Below are 13,331 nucleotides of genomic sequence, written 5' to 3'. Positions count from 1 at the left end.
AGGTCTGGAAACGTCTGCCCCTCCCATATGGGCACCTGGCAAGTGGAAAAATAGGGACCACCTTTGGTGGGAAGGTAACAGCGTTCCATGTTCCTTTGGCATTTAGTCATGATGGCCACATGACCACGGAGACATCTTCGGACAGCGCTGGCTCTTCGGCTTTGAAATGGAGATGAGAACCGCCCCCTAGAGTCAGGCATGACTAGCACATATGTGTGCAGGGAACCTTTAACTTTAACATTTGTCCGCTGAGTCTCTGTGGAGCCCACCACTTCCTGAGACAGGCTCATCCACCCTTAAACATTTCTTAAATTTAGGAATGCTTTTATGATGTCCAACCCAAATCTACTTCCTTGTAATATAAACCCACTGCTTTGTTGAACAACATGCATGTAGCTATTCTCGACTGCCTTGCAAGGGAAAAAAAAAAACATTTTACACAGATTGAATGAATAATAATAATAAAAATCTTGTTTCCAAAAGCATTTTCCTCCAGAAACCCCCCCCCCCAGAAAAGTCATCATTTAATATTCCTCCACACATTTTCTGTTGCAAAGGTCAGGGAACCGTGGAAGAGGGATTTATTCTGCTTTAGACATCACTTCTCTAACCTAATCACCTGTGGCCAACAGCGATTGTCTTCCAGTGATGAGGAAGAGAAAGAGTTCCAGTATTATTACTTTGTTCTTTGATGCCACCGAGGTCAGCTGCCTGGCAGGCTGGGTAACTTGGAGGAGATAGTTGCCAGATTATAAACAGCCTTCACATTTATCAAATGAAAACCTGACATTTTTATACAACGTGAAGGGCACCCTGAGTAAACCCTTCTAAGGCATAACTCACTTTTTTTCTGAGGGACGAGAAGCGTGATAATAAAGCAATAAGCAGCAAAACCCAGCACAATTAACTAAACGGCAAGGCAGTTAATTATAAGGAATATTTTCTCTATAGTATGGCAAATGAATGTTATTCAGCAATTGCAAAACCTGTAGCACCGTGTATCCTGTTTTGTTTCCAGTTTGAGACAGGTAGGTAGGTAGTTAGATAGAGATAGAGAGATAGATAGATAGATAGATAGATAGATAGATAGATAGATAGATAGAGAGATAGATAGATAGATAGATAGATAGATAGATAGATAGATAGATAGATAGATAGATAGAACAATTGGAGAACTGGTTTGGTGTAATGGCTAAAGCAGCAGGCTAGAAACTGGACACAGAACACAGAATCATAGGGCGAGAAGAGACATTGGAGGTCTTTTAGTCCAACCTCCTGCTCAAGGCAGGAGACCCTATACCCATGATGGCAAACCTATGGCACGCGTGCCAGAGGTGGCACACAGAGCGCTCTCTGTGGGCACGCACGCCGTCGCCAGCTGCTCTTCTGGGTTCAGCTGGCCGTCGTACATGAGCGTGATGGAACCTGGAAGAAAGCAGCTGGCTGGTGCACATGTGCGATGGACCAGCCTTCTGGCATGCATGCATGCAATGGAACCTGGAAGTGCAGCTGGTCACCGCATGCATGCACACCGGCCAGCTGCTCTCTTCCGGGTTGTGCCGCTCTGGCGCATGCGTGCTCCAGTTTTGGCACTTGGTGCCAAAAAGCCTAACCATCCCTGCCTTATACCATCATGGTCAAATGGTTGTCCAGTCTATTTTTGAAAAGCTCCAGTGATGGAGCACTCACAGTCCCGAGAGGCAACCTTTTCCACTGATTGTTTTCACCGGCAAAACATTTCTCCTTACTTCTAGGTTGGATCTCCCTTTAACAAGCATAACAAACTTGTTAAACTTGTTACAGCTTTAACAAACTGATTAGGGGATTAGAGGATAAAACATACGAAGAAAGGTTGCAGGAACTGGGCATGGCTAGTCTAGTGAAGAGAAGGACCAGGGGAGACATGATAGCAGTCTTCCAATATTTGAGGGGCTGCCACAGAGAGGAGGGGGTCAAGCTGTTTTCCAAAGCACTTGTAAGCCAGACAAGGAACAATGGATGGAAACTGAACAAGGAGAGATTCAACCTGGAAATGAGGAGAATTTTTCTGACCGTGAGAACAATCAACCTGTGGAACAGAAGTTGCCTTCGGAAGTTGTGGGAGCTTCATTACAGAAAGCTTTCAAGAAGAGATTGGACTGCCATTTGTCAGAATTGGTGTAGGGTCTCCTGCTTGGGTGGGCGGGTGGGGGAGGTTTGGACTAGATGACCTGCAAGGTCCCTTCCAACCAGTGATGGGTTTCAAAAATTTTTTACTACCGGTTCTGTGGGTGTGGCATGGCTTGGTGGGCATGGCAGGGGAAGGATACTGCAAAATCCCCATTTCCTCCCAACAGGGTGGATTTGATTTAAATCGAGTTGATTTAAATCACAATTTAAATCATGATTTAAATCACTAGTAAAAAGGCTTGATTTAAATCAACTCGATTTAAATCATAATTTTTAAAGAGCAACTGTCATCTCTGCTACTCCTTTGACCCTCTGTTGACTCACCGATAGTCCCAGTGTTGCAGAATATACAGCCTCATGCTACATAACTAAGCTCCATTTCATGCTGAATAAACTAAATTATTTATGTATCTTAAATAGAAAACTATCTTACGATAGATTTTTACCCCAAAAGTTTTTTATTAAAATAAATTTGATAAAAATCAAAAAAATCCGATTTAAATCAAAAAAATCTGATTTTTTTGATTTTTTAAAAAAAATCATTGATTTTTATCCACCCTGCCTCCCAATCAGCTGGGACTTGAGAGGCAGAGAATAGATGGGGGCGGGACCAGTCAAAATTTTTACTACCGGTTCTCCAAACTACTTAAAATTTCCTCTACTGGTTCTCCAGAACTGGTCAGAACCTGCTGAAACCCACCTCTGCTTCCAACTGTTAATCTGATAATTCTGCCTCAGGCATGAAGCCAGCTGGGTGACCTTGAGCCAGCCACTCTCTCTCAGCCCTAGGAAGCAGGAAATGGCAACCCATTTCCAAAAAAACTTAGCAGGAAAACTGCAGGGATGTATTAGACAGTTGCTAGGAGTCAACACTGATTTATGGATGAATGGATGGATGGATGGATGGAAAGAAAGAAGGAAGGAAGGAATTATTATTATAATAAACTTACCTGAAAAACAACTTGAGTTGCTAATATTTTAAACTGAGAACAATCTTCTCTACCTACTTGCTTTCTTTAAAAATTGTGCTGCAGGAGCTCCAGGTCTTTCTTAGGCTGAACAAGAGATGAAATATACATCCCATTGTAGATTTGGACTACAACTCCCTTAAGACCCATTGTTGCCATCATACAGCTTAAACTCTAGGATATTCAGTTTAGGACTCATGCCTACGCAATTGAATGGAGCATCTTTTTACAGAGCCAAAGAGAGGAAGCTTTTGATAATGAATAGTTACCGAGTTATTTCGGAGCTGGTGGGACATCCACTGTGCAGAATCATTGTGTTCTACAAACAAAGAGGTTTTCTTTTCTAGTTTGACAATATGAATGAGCACTGGCTCTCCCAAGTGTTATCATCAGCAGTCCAAATAAAAGATCCAGCACAGATGGAATCTGTTCTCCGAGATTAGGAACAGCAGGGACTTTTGTGGTCTAACTGGCCAGATAATTTCTGATGTCTTTCCCATGAATCAACAATTACGTACACACTATCCAAAACGAGATTCATATATCATGACACGATTTATTTGATTTTGGCGTATGTTACATGAATCCATCACTGTGGTTTACACACCATGCTATACAAGTGCAACGTGAGAGCACGGATTATGATGGTTTGTTCAATAAATCATAGTTTAACACCCAAAGAAAAACATTTCCTGAACATTTTTTTCAGAGGGGGTGGTAATGTTTTCAGCCACCCCCATCAGATCAAATTAGTCAATCCAAGAGGGATGTGGTGGCTCAGTGGCTAAGACGCTGAGATTGTTGATCTGAAGGTCGGCAGTTCAGCAGTTCGAATCCCTAGTGCCGCGTAACTGGGTGAGCTCCCATTACTTGTCCCAGCTTCTGCCAACCTAGCAGTTCGAAAGCACGTAAAAAATGCAAGTAGAAAAATAGGGACCACCTTTGGTGGGAAGGTAACAGCATTCCATGCGCCTTTGGCGTTTAGTCATACCAGCCACATGACCACGGAGACATCTTCGGACAGCGCTGGCTCTTCGGCTTTGAAACGGAGATGAGCACCATTCCCTAGAGTCAGGAACGACTAGCACATATGTGGAAGGGGAACCTTTACCTTTACCTTAAAGGAAACCAACCCTGACTGTCCTTTGGAAGGACAGATAAATTTCAAATACTTTGGCCATCTAATGAGAAGAGAGGACTTATTGGAAAAGATCCTGATGTTGGGAAAGATTGAAGGCAAAAGGAGAAGGGGACAACAGAAGATGAGATGGTTAGATGGTGTCATCGACACAATACACATGAATTTGGGAGACAGTAAGACGGCTGGCCTGCTATGATCCAAGGGGGTCATGAAGAGTCAGGCATAATTTAGTTACTAAACAACAACATCATTCACAATTGCTGAAAATCATCCAGTTGCTTTCTCGCCATATTGAGGTAGCAAACACAACATTGCAATGTCTGTGGAGATTCTTAATCATCCAGGTCATGGCTGTCCCAAAGGTGCTTTCCCAAAAGGCAACTGGACTTTCTTGGGTTTTTTTTTCCTTTGGAAAAAGTTCTTTAGAATCGGAGAAGTTTCTTGGGTGAGAAGCAAAAGGTTTTCAAGGGAAAAGCATCTTTGGGACAACATTGGAATGTTAAGTCTTAACATACAAAAATATGCCCATATGTGACCATGTCCTGCTTGCTTTACTCGTCATCATCCCCCCCAAACTTTAAAAGCACTGTTTATCTTGGTTTACCAAATGGGTAAAGCCAATCATTTTTTTGCATTACAGTAGTTTCGCTTTTAAAATCATTAAGTCTCCTATATTTTGAATTGTTCTCCCATTAGTGATAAAAGATCAATCAGATACACAAAAAGAGTCACCAAAATTGTACCATATTTTTCGGAGTATAAGACGCACCTTTTCCCCCCAAAAAAGAGGGTGAAAATCTGGGTGTGTCTTATACTCCAAGTGTAGCCCCGCACAGCTTCTCAAAGGAAGGTTTCAGAGGTGAAAAAAGCATCAGAAACGAAGCTTCAGAAAAGAAGCCACCAAACAGAACTTCAGAGCCTTTTTTTCTGAAGCTGTTTCGGAGGCTTTCAGAGGCAGGAAAAAAAGTTTTTTCTGAAACAGAGTTTCAGAAGTTTCAGAGGCAGGAAAAAAAGCAAAAAAAAGCAAGGCACAGAGCTCACAACCAAGGAACCTGTTGCTAAAATTCACCTCTGGAAACAGCTGATTGGGGGTATTCCCAGAGGCTGATCCACCTGCCAATCAGCTTTATTCTTATTTCCCTCCCCAAAAACTAAGGTGCATTTTATACTCCAAAAAATACCGTAATTATCAACTCAGGACACACAATTCACACCACATTCTGTCTCAGACCTCAGCCTGCTTCATTCTCTTTAAAAATATTATCTGGCCAAATATTAGAAGCTACATTCTGATTTTCACATCAGCATTCTTCTCTATGAAATTTATTCTGTTATTTCCGGTTATAGCAATCCCAACATTCTAAGGATTTTATTCCTCAAAGCTTAAAACAATAGTCTGTCTCTGAATGTATTCCAGGTTTAATCTGCATTGAGTACTTAAAACAATGGTCAGATAATGCAGCTGTGTTATAAAAAGGAGAAAAAAAGGACACATGCTAATTAGCAGCTTTGTCACCATGGACGAAAAAGCAGAAATCACTTTAGCTCAAAGCCTTTTCAACTTGTACCATATCCTAATTGAACATCAGAAGCCTATGGCAACCCACCCGTTAATCTGAGCTAGATGGAACAATTTGAAGATACTCCAATGAAGGCAATTAAGGAGAGTTAGAAAGAAGAAAAGGTTCCATAAGAAATGTATAATGTCCATCTTTGATAGCACCCAAACAGGATTAAGCCAGATCTAAGCAACATTCTGCTTACTGATAACTAGAGTTCTGCTACTTGACTTGATTTTGAGATTAACATTATTTTTCTTAAACAGTTAGTCCTTGTGATTACAATTGGAACCAGAATTTCCATTTACTAAGCACTGACTCAGTTGTTAAGTCAGTTATGCACAATTTTACGAACTTTTTGTCATAGTTAAGTGAATCACTAAAGTTGTTAAATGAACCACACAGTGGTTGAGTAGATCCAATTTACCTTGTTGACTTTATCGGAAGCCAAGCCTTGCTGCAAGATCACAGACAAATGGTGATTGATTTACATGATATTGCAACTTGGTCAAAAATACATACTGATTGCCAAGTTCCTGAATTTTAGTTCCATGACCATGGGGATGCTGCAATGGCCGTAACTGTGAGGACCAGTCATAAGTCACGTTTTCAGTGCCTTTGTTAACTTCTAATGGTTGCAGAATTAAGAGTTGTAAATTGAGGGCCACCTGTAATTAATTGAAAGATGTAACGTAAAACACAAGCTTTTAGGGAGCGGGAAGCAACTGTCTTAATATTGGGCCCTTAGGTTGACTGATCTCCAGAGGAAACAGTGATTGTACTTAAGGATGGTATGATGTTGCTGGAATGGGCAGGTCCAACATTTCTGGTCTATTTGTGTTCTGCCCCAGCTATGGACCCCAAAGAACGCAGCACACACAAACTCTTTACAAAGCTTATTTACTCAAAATAACTTAGTCTTTATCATTCAAAGGCTGTTAATGAACTGTCATAACAGCCTACCAGAATTCTAAGATAAGGTAAATCAGAGTCTTACTAGAGTTGGCAGAAAGTCCAGAAGCAGTTTTGCAGACACGAAAGAAAGTGAACTAAAGTTGTTCTCTATAGCTTGTTGCAAGCGGCGTTCTTTCTTAAATAGGCTAAGGGAGTGGCCAATTAGCCCCAAGCCTTACTCTCGAGGAAACCTCCTCCTGAGGAACACTCCTGCCTTTTGGAAGCTCTGCGTGCCCGTGCATCCTCTTTACTTAAAGGAGCTTCTGAAGGCCCTGTCTGAATCCCTGCCTCTGGCACATCTTCTCCAGCCTCCTCACTGTCCGACTCAAGCGCCAGCTGCACAAGCTGCTGGTGCAGCACCACACCAGCCTCCTCGTCGTTGGAATCAGCTACAATCCACGCAGGCCACTGGAGGGCCACAACAATTGGGGATTAAACACATTATTTTAAACACATTACTAAGCGTTCAAAGGCAAAAGGATGCAGAATCTTAACCTTTTGATTCTTATAAAAAAAACACCCAAGCTCCAGATCAAAATAGTTTGGGAAATTCATATCAGAGGTCTCATGCAGATCAAGCCTTCTTCAGCCTTGTTTTAGCACTAAATCAGAAGTTCAGTATGATGCAGGGTTAAGATGCTAGACTACAGGTAGTTCTTGATTTACGAGAACAATTGAGCCCAAAATTTATGTTGTTAAGTGAAACATTCGTTAAATGTGTTTTGCCCCATTTTACAACTTTTCTTGCCAGAGTTGTTAAGTGAATCACTGCAGTTGACAAGTCAGTCACCTGGTTGTTAAATGAAACTGGTTTCGCCACTGACTTCAAAATAACAGAGTTAGAAGGGACCTTGGAGGTCTTCAAGTCCACTTTGCTTCTGAGAAGGTCGCAAAAGGAGATCCCATGACCCTGGGATACAGCAACGGTCATAAATATGAACCAGTTGTCAAGCCTCTGAATTTTGATCACATGATCTTGGGGATGCTACAAACGTAACTGTGAAAAACGGTCGTAAGTCACATTTTTCAGTGCCGTTGTAACTTTGAACGGTCACTAAATGAACTGTCGTAAGTGGAGGACTACTTGTAGAATCCGGAGACATGTAATCAAGCTAAACATGAAACACTAAAGTTCATTTTCACCCAGTCACTCCCTCTTAGCTCAATCTACTCCACAGGATTGTTGTTGATGTATTTAAAAAAATTAGAAGGAAAGATTTTTCGGGGAAAAAAATATTTTTTCAACTGTGATAGATTGCTTTGGAGAAAGACCAGGAATTAAAAGAGAACAATAAAGGTAACAAATAAATAAGTCTTGGCCTTGCATAAATCTTAGAAACACTCTTAGGTAACAAAACGGTCAGGCAATTATAACCCATAGATTTGGTCACATTTCCCCTCCCCCAAAGAGACAAAGATAATCCACAGAAGTTTATTGAAAAAACAATGATTAAACAAACAAACTTCAAACTGCTTTATATAAGGCATGTCCAACTACAGAAGGCAAGCTGTGGGTACAAATATTCTAGTCATGTCAGTTTCAAAGATACAAATAATTTGTAAGAGTTTCCCTGCCTACACTTTTATATAATGCATAAATAAAATATGGGTTTTATTTTACATATATTGTAGCATGGGGGTCAGAAATGCGACTATAGCACTTACTAGAGGTTCAATAATGTGAAGCTCAACAGGGTGCAAGCTGAATTATGGAAATTAAAAATGGAAGTGTGAAAACAGCATTTCATTAAATTCAAGATCACTTAATATGCTATTTAGGCTGCTCAGCAGCCAATAAAAACAGGACAGGGAGCAAAAATTCTATTTGCAGAGGATGGCAATGAAAAAAAAAATCCCTCTGGTCACGTCACTCTTAAATAAGGGCCATCATTTCAGAATCAGCACTGTTGGTACAGCAATCTTGCAAAAGTGAAGGTTTGGATGGCGTTAGAATCCCGTATTGCAGGATAACTCTGCCCATTGCCAGGAGTTCGATCCTCACTGGCTTAAGGTTGGTTGACTCAGCCTTCCATCCTTCCGAGGTCGGTAAAATGAGGACCCAGATCGTTGGGGGACAATAGGCTGACTCTGTAAGACCGCTTAGAGAGGGCTGTAAAGACTATATGAGTCTAAATGCTATTCATACACTGAACTTAGCTGTACTGTGTGTACATTATAACTTGCTATGATATGGGAACAGGTTGGGCAAGTTTAATGAATATAATATAGTTAAATAACTGAGCATTTAGCAGAGGGATGTCAAATTCAATTTCATCGAGGGCCACATCAGGGTTGTGTTTGACCTTGGAGGACCCGGGAGGGCGTGGCTGGGGAGGGCGTGGCAAGCTCAACATCACTCGTTGAGGCTCCGTTTTTGGCCCCGATGGCCTCCTGCAGCGCTCTGCCAGCAAAAACAGAGCTCGGGGAGGCTGTTTCAGCCGAAAACGGAGCCTGGGAGGCCATGTACAGCCCTCCCAACCTCTGTTTTCACTGGCAGAGGCGCTGCAAGCCGATCCTTCACTTTTTCCAGGGCGGGCCTACAGGCCAGATCTAAGCACACCGCAGGCCAGATGTGGCCCACGGGCCTTGAGTTTGACACCCCTGATTTAGCACATGGTGTAAATCTTACTGCAGATAATCCTCAATTTACAACCATTCATTTAGTGACCGTTCAAAGTTACAACGGCACTGAAAAAAGTGACTTATGACCATTTTTCACACTTACGATGTTCGCAGCATCCCCATGGTTATACGATCAGAGTTCGGGTGCCTGGCAACTGGTTCATATTTATGACGGTTACAGTGTCTCGGAAGTAAAAACCAGCTTCTGGGGAAAAACATTGTCAGTTGTGGTCATGTGACTGTGGGCCATTACAATGTCTGTGAGTGAGCCAGTTGCTGAGCAGCCAAAAATGCAGTCACATGACCTTGGGGTGGTAAGAGATGGCCACCATAGCTTCAGAACCAGGTCGTAAGTATTTTCTGGAGGATTCATTGTAACTTTGAAGAGTCACTAAATGGCCAGTCATAGGTCAAGGACTATCTGTACCAGATTGGAGAAAAACCAGGGGAAATCCCCACTTAGCCAAGATGGTGGCTAAGGAACACTGGCCAAATGAGCCTAGAATATCCATGCTGAGCCTAGCCTACCTCGCAGGTTTGACGTGAAGTAAATAAGCAGATGATTTTCTGACTTGTGGTTCAAACGCTTAGAAAGAAGACAGGATGAAAACTCAATTACTTTCTTATTGTCGACATAAAAGCAGAATTTCCAACTAATGTCACTGCATTCAGGCCATAAAAGTGCAATCTGTATTGCCATTACCAGGAAAATGCAAATGCAAGAAAACCATTTCTGCTATCTCAATATTTCCAATAAACTCGATTTTCCTCAGCATTTAAATATCTGCCTTTTCCCTTACTCATATTCCTTAGGCTAGAATCCTGTTTCTTTGCAAAGAAAGCTGTTGTGCTCCCCTCAAGATTTACAAAAGTTCGCTCCCCAGAGTCATCCATGATTCTCCATTTCTGGGAACCAATCTTAGATCACTGCAAGTCCACGTAAACCTTAATTGGACTGCACACCTTTGAATAAATTTGGCAAATACCATAAAGTTCAACTTTCACCAGCGTTCCCGAGTTTGGTGGTGCCCTCCGGAGGCCCTGACCTACAAATTCCACAGTCCCCAATCCATTCAGCATGTGTGAATTGGGACTGAAGGAAGCCGAAGTCCATGGTTGGGGATACCGGAAAAGCGCCAAGGAGCAACAATCGCTATCCCAAAGGTGCTTTTTCAGGAGGCAACTGGACTTTCTTGTTTTTTCTTTGAAGATGTTTCGCTTCTCATCCAAGAAGCTTCTTCAGTTCTAACTGGATAGTGGAAAATTGAAGGATTTATACTCCTTGCAGACAGCTGGTCATTTGCATCCTTTAGAGAGTCGTTGAGGCCACTTAGAGGTTTATCTGTGTCCTCAGGGTCACCTGAGTGGTGCTCCTGGTTCCTGTAGTCTGCAATTTTTCCTCTGGAAATCCATTCCTACTCCCACACCATCAGGGGCGGGTTTCAAAACCCATCTCTACTGGTTTGCTCATGGGCGCGTGCGTGCTCACTCGCGCATGCGCAAAAGCGTCCAGGCGGGTGCCGCCACAGCTACTGGTTCACCCCGGATAGCAACCCACCACTGCACACCATTCAAAGGGTGTTCATCCCAAATCATATAGTTAAATCCTTCCATTCCCCACTATCCTGTCAGAGCTGAAGAAGCTTCTTGGATGAGAAGTGAAATGTCTTCAAAGAAAAAACAAGAAAGTCCAATTGCCTCCTGAAAAAGACAACCATGTCCTCCTTTGGACAACCATGACCTGGATGAATCTCTACAGACAACAATCGCTGTGCTTTTACTATTCAATTCAATTCAGAATAGAGCTGGGTAGGGACCTTGGAGGTCTTGTAGTCCAACCCCCTGCCCAAGCAAGACACCCTATACCAGGGGTGGGCAAATGTGGCCCTTTTACAACCTGTGGACTTCAACTCCCAGAATTCCTGAGATAGCCAAGCTGTCTCAGGGATTCCGGGAGTTGAAGTCCACAGGTTGTAAAAGGGCCACATTTGCCCACCCCTGCCTGCCCTATACCATTTCAGACAAGTGGCTGTCCAGCCTCTAGTTAAAAACCTCCTCCAGTGATGAAGCACCCACTACTTCTAGTATAATCTATGCTTGAAGTCTACAGTGAAGTATTGTTTGAAGCAAAGATCCCTAAAACATGGACAGAAGCAATTATAACATTGATACCCAAAGAAAACTCTGATTTATTACAAATAAAAAACTATAGAGGGATACCATCGTTAAATGTAGATTACAACATCCATGCCTCAATAATTGCAGAAAGACTGAAAAGATTTTTATAACAATTTGTAACAGTAACAGAGTTGGAAGGGACCTTGGAGGTCATCTAGTCCAACCCCCGGCTCACGCAGGAGACCTATACCAGGGATTCAAACCGCCGGATCGACAAGCTCAATGTCTTAGCCGCTGAGCCACGAACCATAGGTGTAAATGAATGACTTCATACACACACACACACACACAACCTCTGAAGGCAAACTGTTCCACTGATTAACTGTCCTCACAGTTAGGAAGTTTCTCCTTAATCTTCCAGGTTGCTTCTCTCCTTGATTAGTTTCCATCCATTGTTTCTTGTCCTATGGTCGGGTGGTTTGGAAAATAAGTTGACTCCCTCTCTTTCTCTGTGTGTAGTACAACACACCTTTAGCGTGTAGTAGAAGACACCGCTCCCCCACCCTCCACCGTCCTTCTACTACAGGCTAAGCAGCCACCAACTCCAGCCACGTTTCACCCATCCTGTTTTACGCATTCGGCCCGGACAGCGCGCCCTTGATTTATGACTCCGTGCGTCATGGGAACGCCGGGAACACGGATTGACACAAACACAAACACACATAAACAAACACACACGGTCCCGCAAAGCGTGACCTGCATCTTCTTTCCCCACCCCCACCCCCCCAATTCGAGAGGGGGGGATTCCCAGCGCTGGAATCCCCAACTCTTTGTGGAGGAGGCGAGTAGAAGAGAAGTCCCGGGAGCGCGAAAAGGGAAACGGGGCAGCAGTCGGGCAACGCCAGGAAGTTTCAAGCGGCCCAAAAACTCCTGCGGAGCCGCCGGAGCCTCGTTCCGTCCCGCCCTCAACTCTCTTCCCGGAGAGACGCCGGACCCCTTCTGTCCTTTCTGGGCATTCGTTCGCCCTGGCCGCCCTTTTTTGGGAAGGCGCGCCTGCCTCCTCCTCCTCTCCTCCTCCTGCAAGCGCAGACCGCTCCGGAAAGTTCCGCTCGGGCTCCTTCTCCGCCCGCTTGCAGAGGCCTTCGTCCCGCTGCCGGCTTCTCTCCGCCCCGCTCGCCCTCTCCTCCTCCCAAGGGCCGCCTTTGCTTTCCTTTTTCTGAGGAAACGTGGCGTGGTGGGGAACAGCCGCGGTGGCGGCTCCCGCGCGCAACGCGCCCGGCTTTAGGCGCGCCTTGCCCAGCCCAAACTTCTCCTCAGCCCGCCGAGCTGCCTGCCTGCCTCCTCCACCACCACCCTGGCCCGTTTCCAGGCGCAACTCCGAGCCGGGAATAAGTCCCAACCGGGCGCGCCCACCCCAGCGAGACTTTCGCAGGCGGCACAGCGCTATAATCACCCACCCACCCAAACCCGACGCTGCCCGTTTCGCCCGCCCGCCCCGCAGGAACTCACCGGCGCGCACGTGCTGGCGCTTCCCGGCCGCTGCCCGCCAGGCTTCGCCTTCGCCCGGGAGGGACGTGGCAGAAACGAGCGGCTGCGACCGCGGCTCCTCCTCCCCAAGCCCAGCTGCGAAACGCGGGAGACGCCTCCCGGCTCGGCTCTAAGCCGCAGGCGGGACGCCCTCTGCCGAGCGAGGGCCGCCTGAGCCGGCTACCCCAGCGAGGACGGGCGCCTTGGGCTTGGATGGCCGGCCTTGGTTGGCTTTCCTGTGGTTCCACCCGCGGCGCGGCATCCTTTTCCGCC

At 44.6% G+C, this 13,331-nt stretch overlaps 1 long non-coding RNA gene across 1 annotated transcript in view; it reads right to left on the bottom strand.

Annotated features, from left to right (window-relative positions):
- The window catches only part of LOC139317080 (uncharacterized), a 70,749-nt gene extending 57,643 nt beyond the window's left edge, over positions 1–13,106 (bottom strand). The window contains exon 1 of the long non-coding RNA XR_011600408.1: positions 13,041–13,106. This is a non-coding gene — a long non-coding RNA (uncharacterized lncRNA). The remainder of the gene's footprint in view (positions 1–13,040) is intronic.
- Positions 13,107–13,331: the final 225 nt, after the last annotated feature.

Source organism: Pituophis catenifer, unplaced genomic scaffold (genome assembly GCF_029215685.1).
Source record: "Pituophis catenifer annectens isolate HBS135680 unplaced genomic scaffold, rPitCat1.0.hap2 SCAF_4, whole genome shotgun sequence".
NCBI lineage: Eukaryota > Metazoa > Chordata > Lepidosauria > Squamata > Colubridae > Pituophis > Pituophis catenifer.
The sequence above is the reverse complement of the archived record's forward strand: the minus strand, read 5'-3'. Positions and strand labels throughout refer to the sequence as shown.